Raw genomic sequence first — 27,644 nt, forward strand, 5'->3', positions numbered from 1 at the left:
GACGGGATTATGGGAACTAAAACTCAAGTTGAGATTTTGGTGGAGACACAGCCAAACCACATCATTCTGTCCTGGGCTCCTCCCAAATCTCATGTCCTCACATTACAAAACACAATCATGCCTTTCCGATAGTCCCCCAGAGTCTTAGCTCATTCCAGTATTAACCTGAAAGTCCAAGTCCAAAGTCTCACCTGAGACAAGGGAAGTTCCTCCACCCATGTGCCTGTAAAATCAAAAGCAAGTTATTTACTTCTTAGAAATAATGGGGGTACAGGCATCAGAAAATATACCCATTCCAAATGGGAGAAATTGGCAAAAGAAAGGGGCTACAGGCCCCATGCTAGTCCAAAATCCAGTAGGGCAGTAATTAAACCTTAAAGTTCCAAAATGATCTCTTTTGACTCCGTGTCACACATCCAGGGCACGTTAATGCAAAAGGTGGGCTCCCACAGCCTTGGGCAGCTCTTCCCCGGAAGTTTGCAGAGTACAGCCCTTCTTCCAGCTGCTTTCACAGGCTGGCATTGAGTTTCTGTGGCTTTTCCAGGCACATAACGGAAGCTGTAGGTGGATCTACCATTCTGAGATCTGGAGGATGGTGGCCCTCTTATCACAGCTTCACTAGGTACTGCCCCAGGGGGAACTCTGTGGGGGCTTCAACACCACATTTCCTTTCCACACTGCCCTAGCAGAGGATCTCCATAAGGGCCCTGCCCTTGCAGCACAGTTCCTCCTAGACACGCAGGCATTTCCACACTTCCTCTGAAATCTAGGTGGAGGTTCCCAAACCTCAATTCTTGACTTCTGTGCACCCACAGGCTCAACACCATATGAAAGCCACCAAGCCTTGGGTCTTGCATGCTCTGAAGCCATGTCCTGAGCTGTACTTTGGCCCCTTTTAGCCATGGTTGGAGCGGCTGAGATACAGGGCACCAAATCCCAAGGCTGCACACAGCAGGGGGCTTTGATCCTGACCCAGGAAACCATTTTTCCTCGTAGGCCTCTGGGCCCTTGATGAGAGGAGATGCCGTAAAGTCCTCTGGCATGCCCTGGAGACATTTTCTCCATTGCTTTGGTAATTAGCATTCAGCTCCTCATTACTTATGCAAATTTTTGCTGCTAGCTGAATTTCTCCCCAGAAAATGGGATTTTCTTTTCTACAGCATTGTCAGCCTGCAAATTTTCCAAACTTTCATACTATGTCACCTCTTGAACACTTTGCTGCTGAGAATTTCTTCCACCAGATGCCCTAAATCATCTCTCTCAAGCTCAAAGGTTCACAGATCTCTAGGGCAGAGAAGAAATGCCACCATCCTCTTTGCATAGCAAGAGTGACCTTTACTCCTGTTCCCAACAAGCTCTTCATCTCCATCGGAGACCACCTCAACCTGGACTTCATTGTCCATATCATTATCAGCATTTTGGTCAAGGCCATTCAATAAGTCTCTAAGAAGTTCCAAACTTATCCACATCGTTCTGTCTTCTGAGCCCTCCAAATCTCTGGGAAGTTCCAAACTTTCCCACATTTTCCTGCCTTCTTCCAGGTGCTTCCAAACTGTTCCAAACTCTGCCAGTTACCTAGTTCCAAAGTGGCTTCCACATTTTGGGTATCCTTATAGTACTGTCCCACTACCTGGTATGAATTTCCTGTATTAGTCCGTTCTCACACTGCTAATAAAGACATACCCGAGACTGGGTAATTTTTAAATAAAAGAGGTTTAATTGACTCACAGTTCAGCATGACTGGGGAAACTTCAGGAAACTTACACTTATGGCAGAAGGGGAAGCAAACATGTCCTTCTTCACGTTGCAGCAGAAAGGAGAAGAATGAGAGCAAAACGGGAAAAGCCCTTTATAAAACTTTCAGATCTCATGAGAACTCATTCACTATTCCGAGAATAACATGGAGGTAACCACCCCCATGATTCAATTACCTCCCACCAGGTACCTCCCACAACATGAGGGGATTATGAGAATTACAATTCAAGATGAGATTTGGGTGGGGACACAGCCAAACCATATCAGAGAATAAACTGGCATTTCACTCACAATACAAGTGTTTCATAGATATATAAAAACTTGCTAAATCTCACTAATATTTAAACAAATTAAAATGGTATCCTGGCTGGAGTTTTAATTCTTTTTTTGTTTGTTTTGACTATGAAATTGATCAAAAGAAAATGGAATGATACTATTTAATATTAGTGACAATCTAGCAAGATATCCACTATTTGCTTGTGTGACTGAACATCAGTAAGACATTTTTTAGAGGAAGGTTAACTGTATGTTCTAAATGCCTCAAAAATGCGTATGCTCTTTGACCCAACAATTTTATTTTTAGAAAATTTTCTTGAAAGAAGAAATAAGAATGACACAAAGTTTCAGCCACAAAGATAATCTCAACGCAGCATGATTTTATTGTAATTTTTAAAAATCTGACTTTTAGTAAAACTATAGATTCAGATGAAACATGTGTAGGCTTGTTTCATGGATACATTACATATGCTGGGGTTTGGGCTTTGATTGAACCCATCACCCAAACAATGAACATAGTATCTGATGTTTCAATCCATTCCCAACCTTCTTTCCTCCCCATTTTGGAATCCCCAGTGTCTATTGTTTTCATCTTCATGTCCATGTACCCTTTGTTTAGCTCTCACTTATAAGTGAGAATATGTGATATTCGATTTTCTTTTTCTGGGTTAATTTACTTATGAAAATGGCCTATAGCTGCATCTGTGTTGCTGCAAAGAACATGATTTCATTCTTTTTTATGGTCAATGCAGCATGTTTTTATAATAACAAAAATTTGTTTCTGATTGGTTTAGAAATGAATGTCACTGTGGTGCAGCAAAATGATGTCACACAGTTGTATTTATGGGCTAGAAAAGATGTTCGTAATACATTTCTAAATTAAACAAGCAGGTAAGACAATGATGTGTTTGGTATGATTTTATGTTTATTAAAATATCGTGTAATATCTAATATAACAATATGTAATATTATTTACACATATATAATCTTTCATTTCAAAATCTTTTCTTTCTAGTCTTCCTTTTCACATATATATTGAAAATATATGTATGCTTTTCAAATATATATATTTGAAAAGAAAAAACATCTCAGAAAGCATCCAAGGGAGTACTAACATGGTAAGTGCATAGCATGAGTGAGGCTGGAGATGCAGGCAGATACCAGCTCACCCAGGGCCTTCAGTCTGTGGTAGAAAATTTGACTATTTCCTCTATAGAAGCAAAGAGTCTTTGTAACATTTTAAAGCGGGGTAACAATAAGATTTGGTCGTAAGTTGTATTAGTCTGTTCTCATGCTGCTAATAAAGAAATACTTGAGACTGGGTAATTTGTAAAGGAAAGAGATTTAATGAACTCACAGTTCCACCTAGCTGGGGAGGCCTCACAATCATGGCAGAAGGCAAAGGAGAAGCAAATGCACAAATTACGTGGCAGCAGAAAAGAGAGAATGTGCAGGGAATTGCCCTTTATAAAACCATCAGATCTCATAAGACTTATTTACTATCATGAGAACAGCACAGAAAAAAACACCCCATGAATCAATTACCTCCCACTGGGTTCCTTCCATGACACCTGGGGATTATGGGAACCACAATTCAAGATGGGATTTAGGTGGAGACACAGCCAAACCATATCATTCCACCTCTGGCCCCTCCCAAATCTCATGTCCTCACATTTCAAAACCAATTATGCCTTACCAACTCCCTAAAGTATTAATTTATTTTGGCATTAACTCAAAAGTCCAAGTCCAAAGTCTCATCTGAGACAAGGCAAGTCTCTTCCATCTATGAGCCTATAAAATCAAAAGCAAATTAATTACTTCCTAGATACAATTACTTCCTAGATCCAATACAATGGCATTGGATAAATGCTCCTGTTCCAAATGGGAGAAATTGGCCAAAACAAAGGGGCTACATGCTCCATGCAAGTCTGAAATCCAGTGGGGCAGTCAATGCTTAAAGTGCCAAAATGGTCTCCTTTGACTTCACGTCTCACATCCAGGTCACGCTGATGAAAGATGGATGTTTCCATGGTCTTGGGCAGTTCTGGCACTGTGGCTTTCCAGGGTACAGCTTCCCTACTGGTTGCTTTCGCAAGCTGGAGTTGAGTGTCTGTGGCTTTTCCAGGCTCATGGTGCAAGTTGCTGGTGGATCTACCATTCTGGGGTCTGGAGGACTGTGGCTTTCTTCTCACAGCTCTAGTAGATAGTGCCCCAGTGGGGACTCTGTTTGGGGGCTCTAACCCCACATTTCCCTTCTGCACTGCCCTAACAGAGGTTCTTCATGAGGGCTCTGCCCCTGCAGCACACCTCTGCCTGGTCATCCAGGCATTTCCATACATACTCTGAAATCTAGATGGAGTTTCCCAAACCTCAATTCTTGTCTTCTGTGCACCTGTAGGTCCAACACCATGTGGAAGCTGCCAAGGATTGGGACTTGCACCTTCTGAAGCCATGGCCATACCTTGGCTCCTTTTAGCCATGGCTGAAGTGACTGGAACACAGGGCACCAAGTCCTTAGGCTGCACACAGCAAGGGGAGGGCCTGGCCCTGGCCCAGGACATTATTTTTCCCTCCTAGGCCTCTAGCTCTGTAATGGGAGGCGTGGCCCTGAAGGTGAGACATTTTCCCCATTGTCTTGGTGATTAACATTTGGCTTCTTGTTAATTATGCAAATTTCTGCTGCAGGCTTGAATTTCTCCCCAGAAAATGGGTTTTTCTTTTCTATTGCATTGTCAGTCTGCAGATTTTCCAAACTTTTATCCTCTCCTTCCTCTTGAAGGCTTTGCTGCTCAGAAATTTCTTCTGCTAGATACCTTAAATCATCTCTCTCAAGTTCATAGTTCCACAGATCTGTAAGGCAGGGGCAAAATGCCACCAGTCTCTTTGCATAGCAAGAGTGACCTTTACTCCAGTTCCCAAGAAGTTCCTCATCTTCATCTGAGACTGCCACAGTCTGGACTTTATTGTCCATATCACTATTAGCATTGTGGTCAAAGTCATTCAACAATTCTCTAGGAAGTTACAAATTTCCCACATCTTCCTGCCTTCTTCTGAGTCCTTCGGACTCTTCCAACCTTTGCCAGTTACCCAGTTCCAAAGTTGCATCCACATTTTCAGGTATCTTTATAGCAGCACCCCACTCTACTGGTACCCATTTACTGTATTAATCTGTTCTCATGCTGCTCATAAAGACATACCTGAGACTGGGTAGTTTATAAAGGAAAGAGGTTTAATGGGCTCACAGTTACACATTGCTGGGGAGTCCTCACAATCCTGGCAGAAGGTAAAGGAGAAGCAAAGGCACATCTTACATGGCAGCAGGTAAGAGAGCATGTGCAGGGGAACTTCCCTTTATAAAATCATGAGTTCTTGTGAGACTTATTTCCTGTCACAAGAACAGCACAGGAAAAACTTCCCATATGACTTAATTACCTCCCACTGGATCCCTCCCATGACACATGAGGATTATGGGAACTACAATTCAAGATGAGATTTGGGTGGGGACACAGCTAAACCATATCATAAGGAGTGCTGTGTGAAATTATTTTGAGTTAAACAAGAGTGAAAACAAGGAGACCAGTTTCGAAATTATTGTTTTCATCCAAGCTTTGGTCTGTAATCTAAGCTAGCCTTTGATTCTGATTTAGGGAAGAATTGTGTCTTTGACTCAGACTTATTTATTAATTTAATGAGGGCATTTGGTGGATGGGGAGGGAGGGGGTTGGACATGAAGCAGGTTGAATTAGGAGGATGGCCTACAGAGGGTCCAAGCTCCCAAGCTGTTCTGTATACCACTCTTCACATAGTGCCCTCACCACAGCACGCCATACACCATGTGTGTTGTCTTAAACTTAGATCTCATGACAACCCTAACAGGTGAGTATTATCATCCCATTGCAAAGGTAAGAAAACAGCAGAGCTTCAAAGAGATAAGTAACTGGCCCCGAATCACACAACTGGGGAGTCAGTGTGCTGGGATTTAAATACCAGGCCATTCAATTCCAAAGCCCTTATGCTTTCCTTTACACCGTCATTTTTTTCTGAGGGGTTGAACTTTGCTCCAGAGAACTTAACCATCAATCTATAAAAACTCCCTATGTTTGAGGCACTGTGCTAAATGCCTTTATTATATCATCTCACTGTCTTCCCTACTTTATGAGCAGTGGCTGTAGTATAGTGGCTAAGGACTTGCACTCCAGAGCTAGAAAGTCTGGGCTGGAATCCCAGCTACTCCACTTACAAGCTATGTTACCTCAAGCAAGGTATTTAACCTCTCAGGACCCCTGCCTTCATCTTCTACAATATGGTGATAGTAATAGTACCTACTTTCCAGGAAGGCTACAGATTAGGTATTGCAATATAAATTATTCAGAGTAAGGCTTAACACACATTAAGCTTTATTTTTTACTGTAATTCTCCTTTTAAAGATAAGGAAACAGGCTCACAGAGGTAAACTAACTTGCTCAAGATCATACAACTATAATATTGCAACAGTGGTATAGCTTGGTGTTGATGATGAAGTGGAATGATTGGAAGTTTCCTGGGTTACAGTGTGGCAGTGTGGCATGCCCCATCACCAATTAATGTCCCAAAGGAAGAAAAACTGCTATTGAAAATGCAACAATATATCATGATGGCACTTGCATATGCATATGTCTTATAATAATAATAATAATATATGTAAAACTTGAGTGAAGTTCTGTGTTTTTCTCTGACTACTGTAAATATTGAATATTTTTATCAAGAAAAAAATACAAGACTAAAAAGTAACAAAGTATACTATACCCTGGAAAGTTTTACCCAAACTATGCCATTAGCTCCCTCCAATGCAATGCTTTTGCTCCTAAATCTGGGGAGGAAACAGTGATATACACTCCTCTGGGATTTGAACCTATAACTGCCTAACCCCAAAGTTTATGCTTAGTCCATTGATTTACAGGCTTTCACGCCTATTAAAATACATCGCTGTGTGGTCGATTTAGGACTCCTGAGATAACATTGATGAGAAGCTCAAATCTCTCTGAACAACACAAAGTGCCAGAGATGATTTACTGGCAGGTCTGGCTGTTGACAAACTTGTCAAGTGGAAGAAGCTGGTGTAACCTTAGCCTTTGGGATCTCTCAGCCAGTTTGTTTATTCCGGCTCTCACTACAACTCATTACCACTCTGACAGCTCTCCTGTTCCTAGCTTTCCTCCTCCTAAATCCCATTCATTAGCGAGGACATTATGCCCCCATATGTCACTTTAGCCTGTGCTGAAACACCAATGGTGCAGGTGGATTATTCCATTCTGTTGTGCATTCACATACAACATTTGAGAAATGTTTAGGCTCTTATTACTTCCTCAACAAATATCTAGTGAAGGTCTGTTATGTTTGAGGTGCTGGAAAAGAGACAATGAACAGGCTAAAGACTTTATTACTGTCTTATAGATTAAAATACTTGCATACTTTCAAACTGATTATGTGAAAGTGTAGGAATAATTTCTCCCAAATAAATCTCTTACTTTGTATTCCCCCATTACTCTCTCTTTCTTTCCTTTTGTTTACTTATTCTCCATTAGGTGTCACAGAAAAAGGTAGAGGTATTGACATTTTCTGTACTCCTTAGCAGAGAATCAAGGCATTTTTAGCTAATGCACTAACCAATAGTTAGTGTTTTTATCTGTCTTTCTTAGTGGAAAATATTATAATTTTCAGAGCCTTATCAAGAACCTACTAATTTTAGGCTATTTTAAAAACTGATTAGTCCTTTCTTCTCTACTCATTTCTACTTAAGACATTAATTTGAGTTCCTTTGGGTTCTAGAGCATGTACAAGAGTGCTAAAATGACATTGTTTTTACCCAGATGAAGAATCAAATGATGAAATATCAGACACCATAATGGGGCCCAAATGATGAGAAAGAGTCACATTTAGAAAAGGAATCCAATTTGCTCAACCTCCTAAGACACTTCATGGGTGCAAATACAAGTAAGGATTATTAAAAAAAAATACTCAAATTAAGAAGCCTCTGCTTCTTTTGCAGGATGACAGAATGGTAAGGAACTTGAAAGAGCATCAGGCAGTAATTCTCCTCTGGCGGCCGTACTGCCCATTGTATTGGTTGTCACAATGTTTGAGGTTGTTCCTGGCATTTGGTGCCAGGGGCCCAGGATGGTTGCAGTGCAGCAGTGCTCTAATATGCAGCACTGCTAGTCTGCCCCTTTGTCGACAAGGAAGGAAACATGAGTGGGTCTTTCTCCGAGGGTCTTATGCCCAGCTATAGCGTCAAAGCTGGAGACAGAACTTGCAACTCTATTTCAGGATTTGTTTTTTCCACTAGAACCAATTCTCAGTGTGACTGTTCCACAAGTAGCCAAAGGAAAATTGTCCCACTCAAAAGAGCTTCTTTAAGATGTGATATTCTCAGTCACATCGGATGTCATTTCTCTTACTCTAAATTCTTCTTTCAGAATGGTTTTTAGTGATATTTCAAAAACCACATAAAACCAGTCTTATTATTTTGTAGTTGTAATTTTTTGGGGAGGAGCAAGTGGTTATTTTGTTTGTCACTTCAAAAATGCTTTTATTAAGCTTGATCAGTGATTTTGTTTACCCCCACTTAAATAAACTTTGACTTCTTTAGAAAATCAAACCTACCTTCAAATGTGTAAGATGTCCTGTTTTTAAATATCGAAAGGAATGAACATACGGTTCTTATTCAACATATAACATATATTGCAAGTGTTTCATAAGCCAGGTTTACGTTAGGTGCTAAGGGTGCAAGAGATATGATCTTAAAGGAAAAAACCATGGTTCTTTTCTCAGAAAGCCACATAGTGAAAACAGACAGGAGAGAAGGCAAGTCCAACATTGTGGTCATAGGAGCATGATGAAATGCAGAGAAAGGGCTCTTACCCCAAAGTAGGTGGTCAGAAAGCCCTCCTGAAAGGTTGGCAACCCAGTGAAGAACTGAGATGATGATCAGACGAATGTCAGTAAGAAGGGGATTAGGCAGGAGGTGGAGTTTGCAGTGACAGTGAGCTGAGATCACGCCACTGCACTCCAGCCTGGGCGACAGAGCGAGACTCTGTCTCAAAAAAAAAAAAAAAAAAAAAAAAAAGAAGGGGGTTAGGGCAAGAAGAATGGGAGATGGAAATCTAGACAGAGAATGGAATCTGCAAAGTTTAGGTGTAAAAGGAGATGCGTTGCCATTCATTAGATGTAGAGTACATGGTTTGAAATTCTTGTTGAAATTAATCACATCCACTTCCATCGAGGTTGTAAAATATGTTTCTGAACCTGGACTGAGTTTGGCATGGATTCTTTTTCCTTCCTCCACTCATTAACAAGACCTTGTCCCCAACCAACACCCTAATTAGGGCTTATCAACCCTGGGAAGAAATGTTGTCATAGTAAAACATAAGGAGACATTAGTTCTGAGTACATTAGGACAGTGTCAAAGAGGGAGGATTTATTGCATTATTGTACACACAACATAATTAAATATTAATAAGAAATGTCACTTTTCTTGTCATTACCAGGCCTTTGTTTTGCAAAGAAAATCTACTGGACCATAGGGTGAAAGATTAACAGTGTTACTAACAAGAGTGTTATTAACAACACTTGAAAATGGAAAAAAAATGCTTTCACAAATTGCTAAAGGGTAAACGAGGAAAAAGTGATCACTGGAGATACATGCAATAATTAAACACGTGTTTTTGAGTACTAGCCAAGGACTGTTTTTAATGAGTAACAATAGAAGTACTCTACTCACATTCTTCCGCATTAAATTAACACACCAGCCACACCCACAGTTTTACTTTGTAGGTGCTGTTGCATTTCACATCCTGATGTACAAGTGAAAATTCAGTTTGAGCTTCGATAAAATGGAAGAGAAACATTCTCCAGAAGATTAACTATGAAAAGAAAGTAATAAACATGGTAGTGGTAGAAAAGTAAAGGTTTTCTCAAGGTAGAAGAGCTTTGTACTTGTTTAAAATCAAATGGCAAGAACACAGGCGGCAAGAGATTAGAGATGCTTCAGAAAATTAAAAAATAAAACAGACCGTTTAGTTTTTCTGAGACAACATAAAAGTATGAAAGAAAATAAACTGAGAAATAAGAATGTAGAGACAAGTGGGTGAAAAACAGAGTCATTGTTTATTTATACTTCATCTATTATCTTAAAGAATTTGAGGCAGCTTAAAAAAAGAACATAGAAATAATGAAGTTAATAAACAGAAAAAAAATCAGGACTTAGAAAGAAGGAAGAAGCAAATATGATAGCCATGAGAGCCAGCAGAGTTGGAGTGACTGAGTATCAGATTTGGCTCTGAAGTTCTTGGCAGTCAGGGATAAGGGGAAATGTGATATATTTCCATGTACCTTTTGTTGCATAACAAACCACTTCAAAACAATGACTTGGAACATGAACTTATTATCTCTCATGTTTTTGTGAGCAGCCTGTAGGTCAACAAGGAGGTTCTGACTCTAGGTCTCTCAGGGAGTTGCAGTCAGCAGCTGAGCCTTCAATCATCTGCAGCCTCGCTCATTCCCACATCTGGTGCCTAGGCTGGGAAAACTCAAACTGCTGGATTGGACAGCTGGGGACCCTCAGGTGTCTCTGTCTCTATGTGGTCTTTCCAGCTTGGCAGCTTCAGGTAGTTCCAAAGGCACATGATCCAAAAAGAGGCAAGCAGAAGCCATACTTCTTTTATGACTTAGCCTTGGAGGTCACTCACCATTGCTGCTCCGTAATTCTTTAGAAGCAAGTCTCTAAGGCTGACCTGTGTTCAAGGGAAGGGGAACTAGGTTTTCCTTTTTGAAGGGAGAAATGCCAAATAATCTCTAACATGTTTTAACAGATTTAACCATATGGTGTAACAGATTTCTCATTATCAAAAGGGTAGGAGCATATTCAATTGTCTAAGCTCACATTTGACGTTGTCAGTCTTTTCTTTTAGGTGAAGTAAGAAGGAAGATTATCAATCATAATAGTAGAGATGAAGGGAAGGACAGATTAGGGAGAAATGTGTGTTTGGAATATTTCTTTATAGAGCATGTAACACCAGCACACTAGAGCCTTGCTTCTTAAAATATGGTGTAGGATCAGCAACATTCATCTACTAGGAGCTTGTTAGAAATGCAGAATGTCAGACTGTTGGGGAAACCAGCCCCACACCACCCGGCAGGTACCCCGAGTCCAGCAGAGACAAAGGAGTTAGAAGGAGACAGAATAAGAGTTTGAAAGGCAGGTTCAGGGGACCGGAGCGTCAGAGGCTTCCTCACTTCCCGAGCTCCTGGCCTCCACCCAATTTATTGGTTTACAAGCTCTTTGCTCTTAGGGCAAATGGGAGAGGGAGGAAGGGATGAGGAAAAGGATTAATCAGTGAAGGAGAACTCATGAGTCATTCAATAAGATATATAGCAGTGGGGGTTTCTGTGAATTTCCTCAAGCCTTGTGTGTCTAAACTACTTAAGATCTTTAACTTATCGGGACTGAAATGGGTGGGAGTGGATTTCAGGAGAAGCCAAGATGTTTGATTATACTCCACTGCTTCAAGGCAGTGTTATCTCCCTGAGCAACCTGTGGAATGCTGCAGAGCAGTTATGCTCTCGGGGCATAAAGAAATGAAGGCAATAAGGAGACTTTTCTCCTCAGAGGCTGTCCATGGCTTCCCATGGGTGTCTCACACAGGGGAGACCAACTCATCTGGCATCCCAGAAACTCTCTGTCCCACACAGACCTCACTCCAGACCTTCTGAATACGAATTTCACCTTAACAAAACCACAAGTGATTCCTACACTGGGTAAAATTTAAGAAGTACTGCTCAAGAGGTCAAATAGAGTTGCTGGGCAGTGGAGAGGGACAAATTATTGCTGGGTACACACTTAGAGCAGGCCACATGTGGGACAATAACAGAAGGTGAGTAGGAATGAAGACATTACTACATAGGTCATTTAAAGTTCGAAATTTCATACATTCACTGACCAGAGTGTTTAGGCTGTGTCTTGGAAATATAGGTGGAATTGAAACAGGAATAGGATCTAAATGAGGACAAGGTGCAGTTATGGAGGCAGCGGTGTGAAAACAATAGTTGGCCAGGCGTGGTGGCTCATGTCTGTAATCCCAGCACTTTGGGAGGTCCAGGTGGGAGGGTGGCTTATGCCCAGGAATTTCAGACCAGCCTGGGCAACATAAGAAGACCCTGTCTCAGAAAAAAAAGAAAGAAAGAAAGAAAAGAAAAGAAAAACATAGCTGGGCATGGTGGCATGTGTCTGTAGTCCCTGCTACTCAGGAGGCTGAGATGGGAGGATCAATTGAGGCTGTGAGATCAAGGCTGCAGTGAGAATCGATGGTGTTACTGCACTCCAGCCTCCAGCCCAGGTGACAGAGCAAGACTCTGTCTCAAAATCCCCCCAAAAGGATACAAACAAAAACCCCAACACAACAAAGGTTGGAATAAGGCTGGAGAGTTGACATTGCAGAAATATGAACAATGGTATACAAACAGGTAGCCAGAAGAAGAAAAATACCAAGTTAGTTTTCAGAGAAAAACAAATATTATTTTTGCATGTTGGAATTGTGTTGTACAGAATGTTACTTGAAGCAAGTAGATTATTTGCTGAGACATTAATTTTGTTTTATAGAAATATCTTCAGAAATGACATTTGTTAGAATGATGAACATCCTGTATATAGTTAAAAGCAGACAGCCAATAGAATAGTATTAAATATTAGCAAGTTGTAGTACATCATTACTGATATTTCAAACAGGCTTGCATGTGTGGTTTGTATTAAGATTATAGGGCTTAAAGAGTATAGGGATCCTTGAAGAAATGGCAGATACCAATTTTGGGCCAGGAAATGCATAAAATATATCTGAAATATTCTGTCTTACTGAAAGACAAGGAAGCTATTAGAAATAACTGGGTTCATGTTAATTGGATCCCAGATCCAATTTGAAGGGGATTACACCGGGAAAATACTAGCAACAAAAAAAGAATAATAATGATAATACATTAAGACACATCAAATATACTAAAACTCATTAGTTCTTAAGGATACTCACATACAAAAACTCTCAATCACCTTTGGAAGATGCTATGAACCAATACTTTATTGTAAAAACTGGTAAACTGAGTAAAATGATCAAGCATTTACATCATATTTCTTGGACAAATAGTATTTAGGGTACTAAACAGTTAATTTAAAAAAAAAAGACTTTTAAAAAGAATTACAGCAAATAAACCAGAAAGCAATAGTAGAATTAGAATCTCATCATTTAACTCCTAATGAAATAATGGATTTAGGTCATAGTTATCAATGACTACTAAAACCATTAAGTGAATTGCTGACAGGGAACTTTATAATGGTGATGAGGCTGACAACAGCAAACCTAATGCCCAGCCTTCATGCCACAAAAAAGGGAAAGAAGTAGACATTATGTGCCTCTTAATGGAACAACACAACACCCATATACAATAGTCATGCCATAAATCTAAGCCAAATCGGATCAAGACGTTAGCTCTACAGATAATAAAGAAGCCAGAAGAATGTGTGAAAACTCCCCATAGGAGGCAATAAGCAAATTTTAGAAGGTAAGAATCTCTAAGAGGTGGCCCATTTTCCTTTTCTTTTTCTTTTCTTTTCTTTCTTTTTCTTTTTTTTTTTTTTCAGACAGGGTTTGCTCTGTTGTGTAGGCTGAAGTACAGTGGTGCAATCATGGCTCACTACAGCTTCAACCTCCCAGGCTCAAGTGATCCTCCTGCCTCAGCTTCCCAAGTAGCTGGGAACACAGGTGCATGCCATCACACCTGGCTAATTTTTTGTTTATTTTTAGTAGAGGCGAGGTCTCACTATGTTGCTCAGGCTGGTTTTGAACTACTAGGCTCAAGTGATCTTCCTGCCTCAGCCTCTCAAAGTGCTGGGATTACAAGCATGAGCCCCTCCACCTGCCCTCCCACTTTCTTCAACAAACATATAGTGAAAGAAGAAAAACAGTAAGAGAAAATTTGCAGATTAGAAGGTATGTAACAGACTTACAATTTCAGCTCCAACATAGATAGAGCTTGGAAATCATCATTCCTGTCCCTAGAATAATTAAAAATGCCTAAGAAACTGAAAATCAGTCTTTCTTTAGACCCATCTGGGAACTGAGGACACAGGGCAAGAACACCCCAAAACCTGGCAAGATAGGTAAATACAGAGAATCTCAGCCACGGTCAATTTACGTGGAACAGAAGTCACTAGAGCCATAAATAGGTAAGAACACTAAGATGATAGTTTTGATGAATTTCTGTAGGCTGAGTGTGGATTAGCTTGAGAATGAGAAACCCTGGAGGCTCAGGCTTTGGAACCCTCCACACTTTTGTAGGTTTTACCTCCATAAGCCCACTAGGTTCTCAAGGTAAAGATCTAGAAAAATCCCAATTTGGGCAGGAGGAAGGAAAAGTAACCATTTGAATTATGGTCAGGGAGAAACAGCTTTTGAAATATTCCCATAGTAGATTTCATAACAAATACTGGTCTCCTTAATTTAAGCAAGGGTAAACACTTTACCCAAACATTATCTAACCTGGGGGAATGGAAATTAGCCAACTTTAAGTTCTCTAGCCTTCCTATCTCATTTAAAGAGAGGGGAGAAAATGGCTAAGAAAAACTTGTGACATTTATAGCTCAGGAAGACAGTCCCACTAGAAATCTAAAATATTATCAAATGATTATAGAACGTTTCTTCTTCCCACACCTTACCATCATGTTCTTATCTGTTCATGGCTCCAGGAAGCTCAGAGAACACCAAATACAATAAAGAACAAATAGAATAAATACCAAGAAATAAGCATATTTTACCAAAGCAGCAGAAATTTAAAGACAAAGAGAACATCGCATAAGAATTCAGAGGACAAAATAAAACCAAACAGAGCACCTTATCATTAAAACAACGAGAAGAATTACAGTGGAATACTTGCCGAAACCATGCAAACAAGAAGAGAGTGGAGTAAAATGTAAGTATTGAATAAATAAAAAAGCCGCCAACCTAGAATTCTATATTCATGAAATTTATCCTGCGAAAGTGAAGAAAAAGAGTCTTGCTCAGAAAAACAAAAACTGAGGGAATTCGTTAGCAGTAGATATGTCCTACAAAAACTGTTAAAGAACTTCCTCAGAGATAAAAATAATATAGGTCAGAAACTCAGATCTACATGGAGAAACAGTTCATAGAGAAGGAATAAATGAGAGTAAAATGAAACATTTTATTTTTCTTCTTCTTAATTGATCCAACAGATAACTGTTTGTCTAATTAATAATAGTTAAAATATGAAGGCATTATAGCATATGGATAAGTAAGTAACAGTAATAGGGGATGGGAAAGAGAAATTGAGAATGTTCTGCTATAAGATATCTGCACTACTGGTGAAGTGGCACAGTGTTATTTGAAAGTGGACTTAGATTAGTTGTAAACGTATGTTGTATACTGTAGGGCAACCACTAAAAAAAGGAAGAAAATAATTATAATTGATTTCCTAAGAGAGAAAATAAAATGGAATCATGTGAAATGCTCAATTAAAACCAGAGGTGGCAGAAAAGAAGGAAGATTTAAAAAAAAGAAAAAACAAATGCAATAAATAGAAAACAGGTTAAAACATGGTAGATATTATTTCATCAACATCAATAGTCACTTGAAATGTGAATGTTCTATATTATCAATTAAATGACGGAGACTGTCATAGTAGATAAAGACACAAGACTCAACTATCTGTTATCTACAAGAAGTTTACTTTAAATGTACAAACCCCGATAAATTAAAAATAAAGAGATATAGAAGAGTATACCATGCTATAATAAAAAGAAAGCTGAAGTAGCTATAGTAATATCAGACAAAATAGACTTCTGAACAAGGAAAATCACCTGGGATAAAGAGAGCATTACATAATGATAAGTGAGTAAAGTTTCCAAGAAGATGTAACAATACTTGACTTGTATGCACCAAAAAACAGAATGTCAAAATTTGTAAGGTAAAAGCTGAGAAAACTGCAAGAAAAAATAGGAAAATCTATTATTATGACTGAAGAATTGAACACTCCTCTTTTAGTAATTGATAGATCCAGAAGGCAGAAAATCAGTAAGGATATGACTAAACTGAACAGTACCATCAATCAACAAAATCTAACTAAAATTTATAGAATATTTCATCTAACAACTGCAGAATACACATTGTTCTCAAGCTCACATGGACATACACTGATTGACTGTGTTGTGGATGATAAAGCACATCTTAAACTTTTTTAAAAAATAGAAATAATTCAAGTTATGTTCTCAGACCATACTGGAATTAAGTGAAAAATCAATTATAAAAAGATAGCTGTAGGTTAAACAACTCTATACTTGATATTAGCCAAGTGGCAGAGAAACAATAACAAACACTTTTAAGTAATACATGGGTCAAAGAAGAAGTTTCAAAGGATATTAAAATATTTTAAACTAAACGAAAATAAAAATACATCTTATCAAAATTTGTGGGACGCAGCAAAAACAGTGCCTAGACAAAAATTTATAGCACTGAATGCATATTATTAGAGAATAAGATAGATCTAAAATCAATTTAAACTTCCAACTTAAAAGATTAGTGAAAGAAGTACAATGTAAACCTAAAGCAAGCAGAAGAAAATAAATAATAAACATTAGAGCGAAAATCAAATAAATTGAAAACAGAAACTAGATAGAGAAAATCAACAAAACCAAAAGCAGGTTCTTTGAAAATATTAATAAAGCTAATAAACCCTTAGCCAGGCTAACCATGAAGAAATAGAAGACAAAATTTACTAATATCAGAAACAAAAAAGGGGTTCCCACTGTTGATATTATGGGCATTAAATAAATAATAAATGAGAGAAAAAAAAACAAACAGGTGGAGCAACATGGCAGAATAGAAAGCTCCACTGATCATCCTCCCCATAAAGACACCAACAACTATCTACATAGAAAAAACAAACAAACAAACAAACAAAAAACACCTTCACAAGAACCAAAAATCAGGTGAGCACTCATAGACCAAATTCAACTGACACCGGCCCACAGAAGGAGTATTTAAAGCAGCCCTAGCCAGTGGGGAATCAAAGATGCAAGCAGTCTGAACTTGAGTGCCCACAAACCTCCCCACCAAGGCTTAAAGCGCTCTTGGTCTATAAGTAAACTTAAAGGTACTCTATGCCATAGGACTACAGCTCATAGGTGAGTCCTAGGGCTGAAGTAAGCCCAGAGAGAGTGGACTGGGGGTGAAAGGGAATGACATACTGAGACACCAACTGGGGCAGCCAAGAGAGTCCTGGCATCACCCCTCCCCTAACTCCAGGCTGCACAACTCGTGACTCCAAAAACAGCACCCCTTCATTCTACTTGAGGAGAAGAAAGAGAGGGGGAGGACATTGTCTTGCATCTTGGATACAGACAAAATTAAAAATTAATACCAAGAGGAATTTTAGAAACTATAAAAATGCATGGAAATTAAACAATATGCACCTGAATGGCCACTGGGTCAATGAAAAAATTAAGAAGGAAATTAAAACATTTCTTGAAGCAAATAATAATGGAAACACAATACACCAAAACCTATGGGATATAGCAAAAGCAGAACTAAGAAGGAAATTTAAAGCTATTAAGTGCCCACATCAAAAAAGAGAAAAAATTTCAAATAATCCAATGATACACCTTAAAGAACTAGAGGAACAAGAGCAAACCAAATCCAACATCTGTAAAAGAAAAGAAATAATAAAGATTGGAGCAGAAATAAATAAAATTGAAATAAAAAACACAGAAAATCAATGAAACAAAAAGGTAGTTTTTTGAAAAGTTAAACAAAATTGACAAACCTTTAGCCAGACTAGCTAAAAAAAAAAGAGAGATGATCCAAATAAATAAAAGCAGAAATAAAAAAGGAGACATTACAACTGATAGTGCCAAAATTCAAAGGATCGTTAGTGGCTACTATGAGCAACTCTATGTCAATAAATTGGAAAACCTAGAAGAAATGGACAAATTCCTAGATACATACAACCTACCAAGATTGAACCAAGAAGAAACCCAAATGCTGAACAGATCAAAAACAAGTAATGAGATCAAAGCTGTAATAAAAAATCTTCCAGTAAAGAAAAGCCCAGGACCTGATGGCATCACTGATGAATTCTACCAAACATTTAAAGAAGAACTAATACGAATCCTACTCAAACTATTCTGATAAATAAAGGAGGAGGGGATACTTTCAAACTCATTCTACATGGCCAGTATTATCCTGATACCAAAACCAGACAAAGATACCTCAAAAAAATGAAACTACAGGCCAAAAATCTCTGATGAATATTGATGCAAAAAACCTCAACAAAATACCAGCAAACCGAATTCAACAATATATTAGAAAGATCATTCCTCATGACCAGGTGGAATTTATCCCTGGGATGTTTCAACATATGCAAATCAATCAATGTGATACACATATCAACAGAATGAAGGATAAAAAACTTATTTTTGTTTTGTAACTTTGTAACTTTCAAGCAATTGGTAAATTTCATATAAGTTATTAGAATCACGAGTATAGCATTGTTCTTAACATTCATTTATTATGATTTTTTAATCCACCTCCTCAGACATTTATCCATTGAGTTGCAAACAATCCAATTATACTAAGTTATATAAAAATGTACAGTTTTCAAATATACATCATTTCAATTGATGCTGAGAACCCATTTGTTAAATTCAACATCTCTTCGTGATAAAAACCTTCAAAAAACTAGAGATAGAAGGAACATATCTCAATATAATAAAAACTATATATGACAGATCCACAGCTAGAATCATATAGATTTGGGAAAAACTGAAAGCCTTTCCTTTAAGATCTGGAACATGACAAGGATGCCCACTATCACCACTGTTATTCAACACAGTACTGGAAGTCCTAGCTAGAGAAATCAGACAAGAGGAAGATATAAAGGGCATCCACATTGGAAAGGAGGAAGTCAAATTATCCTTGTTTGCAGATGATGTGATCTTATTTTTGAAAAAATCTAAAGGTTCCCCAAGAAAATTATTTGAACTCATAAAGAAATTCAGTAAAGTTACAGGATACAGATACAAAATAAACACACAAAATTTGTGGGATCTAAAAATCAAAACAATGTGAACTCATGGACATAGAGAGTAGAAGGATGGTTACCAGAGGTTGGGAAGGGTAGTGGGGGGGATATGGGGGAGTAAGGCATGGTTAATGGGTGCAAAAAATATAAAGAATGAATAAGATCTACTATTTGATAGCACAACAGGGTGACTATAGTCAATAATAACTGTACATTTTTAAATAACATAAAGAGTATAATTGGATTGTTTGCAACTCAATGGATAAACATTTGAGGAGGTGGATTAAAAAATCATAATAAATGAATGTTAAGAACAATGCTATGATCATGATTCTAATAACTTATAAGAAATTTACTAATTGTTTCAAAGTTACAAAACTTTCAATGCTACCCAAACTCACACAAGGAAAAATAGGTAATCAGAATAGGCTTATATTTATTAAGAAATTAAATCAAGAAGCAATAACTTTCAGAGGGGTTCAGATGGTTTTATTGGTGAATTCTACCAATTACTAAGGAAGAAATTGTTCATGATATATACCAATGATACTCCACAATCTCAGAAACACAAAGTGTAGGGATCATTTCCTAATTCTTAAGAGGCCTGCATTATCCTAATACCAAGACATTACAACAAGGAAACTTATAGACTAATATCTCTCAAAAATATAGATATAAAAATCCTGAACAAAGTAGTAGCAAATTGACTGTAATAATATACAAAAAGAATTGGATATCACAAACAAGCAGGATATCTCCCAAATATGCAAGGCTGATACAACATTTGATTATCAATTAACACTATCAAATCACATCAACAGGCTAAGGAAGAAAAGTGATATGATCATTCAAATAATGCGGAAGAAGCATTTGGCAAAATACAATACCGATTCGTGATAAAAACTCTATTCAAACTAGAATTGGGTGAGCTTTCTCAACCTTATAAAGAACATCTAAAACAACCTACAGCCAATGTGATACTTACTAGTGAAAAACTAAATAATTTTCTCCTAAAATTAGGAGCAACAAGGTGACTATGGCTTTTCTCACCACTTCTATTCAGCCTTGTGCTAGAACTCATAGATAGTGTAATAACAAAATAAAATGAAATAAAAGTGATACACATTAGGAAAAAAGAATAAAACCATTTTGATTCACAGATGACATGATTCTGTATCTAAACAATTGCAATTAGTTGACCAATAAAACATGCCACAAACACCCAAAACCACCCAAAAACCAACCCCTGAAACTAATAAGTGATGATAGCAAAGGATACAAGGCTAATACACAAAAGTATATTATGAAAAGGTGGTCAACATCACTAATCATCAGGGAAATGCAAATAAAATCTGCAACGAGAGATATAACCACACCAGTTAGAATGGCTATCATCAAGAAGACAAGAGACAAATGTTGGCAAGGATGTGGAGAAAAGGGAATCCTTGTACACTGTTGGTGGGAATGTAAATTGGTACATCCATTATGGAAAACAGTATGGAGGTTCCTCAAAAAATTAAAACCAGAACTACCATATGACCCAGCAATCCCACTCATGGGCATGTATCCAAAGGAAATGAAATTAGTATCTCTAAGAGAATCTGCTCTCTCATGTTCATTGCAGCATTATTCACAGTAGCCAAGACGTGGGAACAACCTAAACGTCAGTTGATAGATGAATAGGGAAAGAAATTGTGTTATATACAGAAAATGGAATATCATTCAGCCTTAAAAAAGAAGGAAATACCACAATCTGTGACAACATAGATGAATCCTGAGAGAATTATGCAAAGCAAAACAAGTCAGACAAACACAAGTACAGTATTACCTTACTTACATGTAGAATTTTAAAAAGTTGAACCCATAGAAACAGATAATAGAGTGGTGATTGCCAGGAGCTGGGGCTAGAGGAAATGGGGAAATGTTGGTGAAAGGGCACAAACTTTCAGTTATAAGATGAATACGTTCTGGGGATCTAATGTACAGCATGGTGACTATAGTTAACGATACTGTATTGTACACTTTAAATTGTTAATAGAGATCTTAAATTGTTCATACCACACACATGTACAAACAAAAGGTAACTAGGTGAAGTGATTGATGTGTTAACTAACCTAATTGTGATAATCGTTTCACAATGTACACATATCAAATTATCACATTATACACCTTAAATTTATACAATTTCATTTGTCAATTATGCCTCAATGAAGCTGGAAAACTTTTTTAAAAACACAAAAGTATGTGGATAAACAAATAGTGGTATAGCCATACAATAGTGTGTGTGTGTTTATATATATATATGAAAGGATGAAGAAGAGGCAACGGGATCAGGGAGGCAGGGATGGAAGTGAGGCATCCACAAGTCAAATGAGGATTGCTGGCATTGGCCAGAAACTAGAAGAGGCAAGGAATAACTTCTCACCTCCAGAGAGAGCACAAGTTGGCCAACATTTGGTTTTTGTCTTAGTAAAACTGATTTTGGACATATATATATATATTAATATATATATAGTTGTTTTTTTCCTTTTACTCTTGTTGCCCAGGCTAGAGTGCAATGGCGCAATCTCAGCTCACTGCAACCTCTACCTCCCGGGTTCAAGCGATTCTCCTTCCTCAGCCTCCCGAGTAGCTGGGATTACAGGTATGTGCCACTAGACCTGGCTAATTTTGTATTTTTAGTTAGGACACACATCTATTTTTTTGCTCTGTTTCTCCATGTTGGTCTGGCTGGTCTCGAACTCCTGACCTCAGATGATACACCTACTTCAGCCTCCTAAAGGGATGGGATTACAGGCGTGAGCCACTGCGCCCAGCTTTACAATAGGATATTATTCAATTATAAGAGGAAATGAGCGATTATGCCATGAAAAGACATGGAAGAAACTTAAATGCACATTTTTAAGTGCAGAAAGCCAAATTGAAAATGTTTGCAAATATATATGACATTCTGGAATAGCTAAAACTATAGAGATAAGAAAAATATCAGTGATTGCTAAGGATTTTGGTGTGTGTGGGGGTTGTGGTTGGGGGGATGAATAGGTGAAGTATGTGGGATTTTTAGGGTGGTAATACAATCCTGTATGATACTGTGACGGTGGATACTTGACATCACGCATTTGTCAAAACTCGTAGAACTTGACAATAAAAGGAGTAAACGTTAATGTATGCAAATTAAAAAATCTATCAGGATGTTTTGGAGTCACAGGAAAAAATGCATATTGTGAGAAGATAATCTAGCTGTATCACAAATGTATGAAACAACCACACTGAGGGATTTGGGGAGAATTGCTGACCTAAGTAACTTTGGAAATAAGTGGAGTCTGTGAGACTAAAGGCAAAAGGAACTGCACATAAGCACTATGTGCAGTTGATACGTTTTTTTCCCCTAAGGATATGGAGTAATGATTCTCATACTGCCATACATTATACTAGAACTGAACAATGAATGGTGGATGGTGGGAGCCAGGTTTCTCAGCATTGTTTTGGGAATATACAGATAAGCAAGGGGAGAAGGCTAGAATGATCCATATGGTAATGGATTACATTAGTAAGAACTCATGTTTAATTTAAAAGAGATACAGGTGATTACATATAGAAATATTTATGAATATGTATATATACATGGGTTAGGACACACATCTATTTTCTTGCTCTGTCAGTTTCTCTAAACTGACCCTAAAAGAAGCAACACTCTAGTAGCAACTAGCATATCTAGTACCCAGATCATGGTTTCTAATACCATTCTCCAATGAAAGGAAGTAGGGCTCCTTGGAGCAATGGCTAATTCTAGGACTGTAGCAGGAAATACACAAGATGAGCCTGGAGCATCTTGTAGTGTTAGAGTGTAAGGAAATGCTCAAAAAACAAACAAAGAGAACAGAAAAGAAACCCACAAACTACCTTGATATGGGTATGTCAAAGTGGCACAAAAGCTGTATTAAGATAAATAATGCCACCCAAAAATTATCAATCAGTTTCTATTCCCTGTAACCTGGTAATGCTACCTTATGAGGAAAAATGGTTTTTGCAGAGTGAATAAGTAAGGAATATTATTTCAGATAATCTGGCTGGACCCTAAATACAATCACATGTATCTTTTTTTTTTGTTTTTTTTTTTTTTCTCTTTTGAGACAGAGTCTCACTCTGTTGCCCAGGCTGGAGTGCAGTGTTGTAATCTCAACTCACTGCAGTCTCCACCTCCTGGTTCAAGCGGTACTCCTGCCTCAGCCTGCTGAGTAGCTGGGACTACAGGCACACGCCACCACTCCGGGCTAATTTTTGTATTTTTTGTAGAGATCGGGTTTCACCATGTTGTTCAGGCTGGTTTCGAACTCCTGACCTCAAGTGATCCACCCACCGCGGCCACCCAAAGTGTTGGAATTGTAGGTGTGAGCCCCCGCACCCAGCTGACATGTGTCTTTATAAGGAGGCAGAGAGAGATCTGACACAGACACAGGGCTGAAGAAGAGGCAATGTGATCAGGGAGGCAGGGATGGAAGTGAGGCAGCCACAAGTCAAACAAGGATTTCTGGCATTTGCCAGAAACTAGAAGAGGCAAGGAATAACTTCTCACCTCCAGAGAGAGCACAGATTGGCCAACACTTGTTTTTGTCTCAGTAAAACTGATTTTGGACTTCTTGCCATTAGAATTTTGAGAAAATACATTTCTGTTGTTTTAAGCCATGGAGTTTGTGCTAATTTGTTACAGCAGCCCTGGGTGATTAATACAGAAGCCAACTGAAAGAGCTCCCAATGTCCAAAGCTGAAAGAATTTGAGTAACAAAATAAAACAAGTAGTACTCGGTGATAACTCAAAGTAAAAAATAAATATCCATGAATGCATACTGATATAAATAAATGATTGAATAATAAATAAATAGGAAGAAGAGATAAATCTCCCATGTAGAATAATTCCAAATAAATTATGCAGATACTCCCACATCCAACAAGGTGAAGCATAACTCTACTCTTTAAGTGTGGGGTGTGTATAGTGACTTCCTTCCAAAAAGTACAGAATGAAATGGGAGAAAAAGGAGTATCTTTTCAAGCACTATTTCAGTTTGGTGATCAAGTTCACCATTATTAGTCATAAATCATGTTAATAGTCTATACCCTTGATATGTTATAATAAAAATGGCACTTTACCTCTGTTATCTTTCTCTCTAAAACTCACAACCCCAGTTTAATAATGAGAAAAAAAATCAGAAAAATTCGTTTTTTTTTTTTTGCTTGTAGTAGTAGCTTTATTCATAATTGCCAAAACTGGGAAGCAACCAGGTTGTCCATCAGTAGATGAATGGATGAATAAATGAGAGTTAGTATATTCAGACAACAGAGTTTTCTCAGAGCTAAAAAGAAATGCATTTATCAAGTGATGAAAAGACACTGAGGAAATTTAAATGCATATTACTAAGTAGAAGAAGCCAGTCTGAAACGGCTACATACTATGTAATTCCAACAATAGGACATTTGATCTTAAAGTCTCTGAATACTCTTAAATCATGCCAAATAATAACTTTATTATTCTATGTAAAGTTAATACTATGCCGTACATTTACTACACTTCAGATTCATAGAGTTGAAAAAGCTTTATAAGTGTAAATACTAAGGTAGGAGTTAGGCACAAGTGTATACAAATGTAACCTATTTTTTTCTTAGAGACCCTGGTTGATACTGGGTCTGATGAACACTCACTTTAGAGAGAAATATAGTTTATTATATATTATGAAGCTAAGAGACAAGCTGATAAAGTGATTTAAAGTTAGAGTAGATGAGACTTGGGTATAAGAAAAGATACTCAAGAATCTCTGGCAGAATATCTATTTAAAACCAGAGAGTTCACTATCATGGGAGGTCTTAGAGGTTATCCAAGTCACCAACTGTGTTCTAAGGGTGACAAAGAAGCATGCCTGGAAAAATTAAACGACCCACACATCACATAAAAGAATATAAGTAGATGTTTAACATCATGTTCAGTATACTTCTCAAACATCTGAGGTATGAAAGAACCCTGACCTATGACAGTATACAATCTTGACTTTTAACACCCTGATTTATACACCTACCAGAAATATGAGCTTCAGAGGAAAGTATGTAACTGGAGAGCCTAATTCGAAGTATCAGCTTTGACTGTATTTCCAAAGTGGATATGACATTTTTCTTTTTTTTTTGAACAGAACAGAGCCCTCAGAAATAACGCCGCATATCTACAACTATCTGATCTTTGACAAACCTGACAAAAACAAGCAATGGGGAAAGGATTCCCTATTTAATAAATGGTGCTGGGAAAACTGGCTAGCCATATGTAGAAAGCTGAAACTGGATCCCTTCCTTACACCTTATACAAAAATTAATTCAAGATGGATTAAAGACTTAAACGTTAGACCTAAAACCATAAAAATCCTAGAAGAAAACCTAGGCATTACCATTCAGGACATAGGCATGGGCAAGGATTTCATGTCTAAAACACCAAAAGCAATGGCAACAAAAGCCAAAATTGACAAATGGGATCTAATTAAACTAAAGAGCCTCTGCACAGCAAAAGAAACTACCATCAGAGTGAATAGGCAACCTACAAAATGGGAGAAAATTTTTGCAACCTACTCATCTGACAAAGGGCTAATATCCAGAATCTACAATGAACTCAAACAAATTTACAAGAAAAAAACAAACAACCCCATCAAAAAGTGGGCAAAGGATATGAACAGACACTTCTCAAAAGAAGACATTTATGCAGCCAACAGACACACGAAAAAATGCTCATCATCACTGGCCATCAGAAAAATGCAAATCAAAACCACAATGAGATACCATCTCACACCAGTTAGAATGGCAATCATTAAAAAGTCAGGAAACAACAGGTGCTGGAGAGGATGTGGAGAAATAGGAACACTTTTACACTGTTGGTGGGACTGTAAACTAGTTCAACCATTGTGGAAGTCAATGTGGCGATTCCTCAGGGATCTAGAACTAGAAATACCATTTGACCCAGCCATCCCATTACTGGGTATATACCCAAAGGACTATAAATCATGCTGCTATAAAGACACATGCACACGTATGTTTATTGCAGCACTATTCACAATAGCAGAGACTTGGAACCAACCCAGATGTCCAACAACGATAGACTGGATTAAGAAAATGTGGCACATATACACCATGGAATACTATGCAGCCATAAAAAACGATGAGCTCATGTCCTTTGTAGGGGCATGGATGAAATTGGAAATCATCATTCTCAGTAAACTATCACAAGGACAAAAAACCAAACACCGCATGTTCTCACTCATAGATGGGAATTGAGCAATGAGAACACATGGACACAGGAAGGGGAACATCACACTCTGGGGACTGTTGTGGGGTGGGGGGAGGGGGGAGGGATAGCATTAGGAGATATACCTAATGCTAAATGACGAGTTAATGGGTGCAGCGCACCAGCATGTCACATGTATACATATATAACTAACCTGCACATTGTGCACATGTACCCTAAAACTTAAAGTATAATAATAATAAAAAAAAGAAATAATAAAAATAAAAAATAAAAAACAAACAACAACAAAAAAAAACAAAAATTCTAATAAAGGGGCATCCTACAATATAGTTGACCAATGCTTATCAAAATTGTTAAAGTTACAAAAATGCCAGAAAGTCTGAGAAACTGTCACAGCCAAGAGGAGCCATTTTGTTTAGTATTTTGTTTAGTATTTAGTATTTTCATTTATTTATATCCATTATGTTTCTTTCACTTCTCTGCTAATCGTACTATTTGAGTCACTTTGAGATGGGTTTATCTTGACTCTTTTTGTTCTTTAGCATTGGTCATGTGCTTCCATTTCTTTGCATGAATCATACATAATAGACTTGGAGAAGGCTGATTTTTATTCCAGTCAACAATTAACATGGCTGGACTCAAACTCCATCTGTGTCCCCTGAAGTCAACAGTTTCCCTAGGATCTGTAGTTTCCAGCTGCTGCTTTTTAACTAGTTCCCCTGTGAAGTTTAGCTGAGTGGTCAGCCTACATTTCAGGCCAATATTAGCTGCTATTTTGGGACACACCCACTACATGACCCCTTCTCTTCCAAGCTTCCTGGCTGCTCCCCAAACCCTAAACTCTGGCCTTTTATGCTTCGGAGCAGTAAGGCTGCGATGTTCTGCTGCTCTGAGCTGCTGTGCAGACTGGAGATTGTCCTCAGGCAGGAAGCTGTACATTCTCCAATCTCACCAGCTGCAATTTTTGTTTTGTGAGGGCTCCTTTCAGCAAATGGAAGTGCTGGGATCAAATCCAAGAAGTTTTGTCTCAAAGTTTGCACTCTTAACCTCTAACAATGCTTCCTCTCAAATTTATTTTCCCTGAAGATGAAATACTGGGGATAATTGCTAAACCCACTTATATTTTAGTCATAGCTAATTCTTGTGTTCTATTAAAAAAAACAACAGAGAATTAACTCGGAGATTCTGAATGCCCCTGAAATCATGCCGTATAGTCTACAGT

Source organism: Gorilla gorilla, chromosome 16, assembly GCF_029281585.2.
Source record: "Gorilla gorilla gorilla isolate KB3781 chromosome 16, NHGRI_mGorGor1-v2.1_pri, whole genome shotgun sequence".
NCBI lineage: Eukaryota > Metazoa > Chordata > Mammalia > Primates > Hominidae > Gorilla > Gorilla gorilla.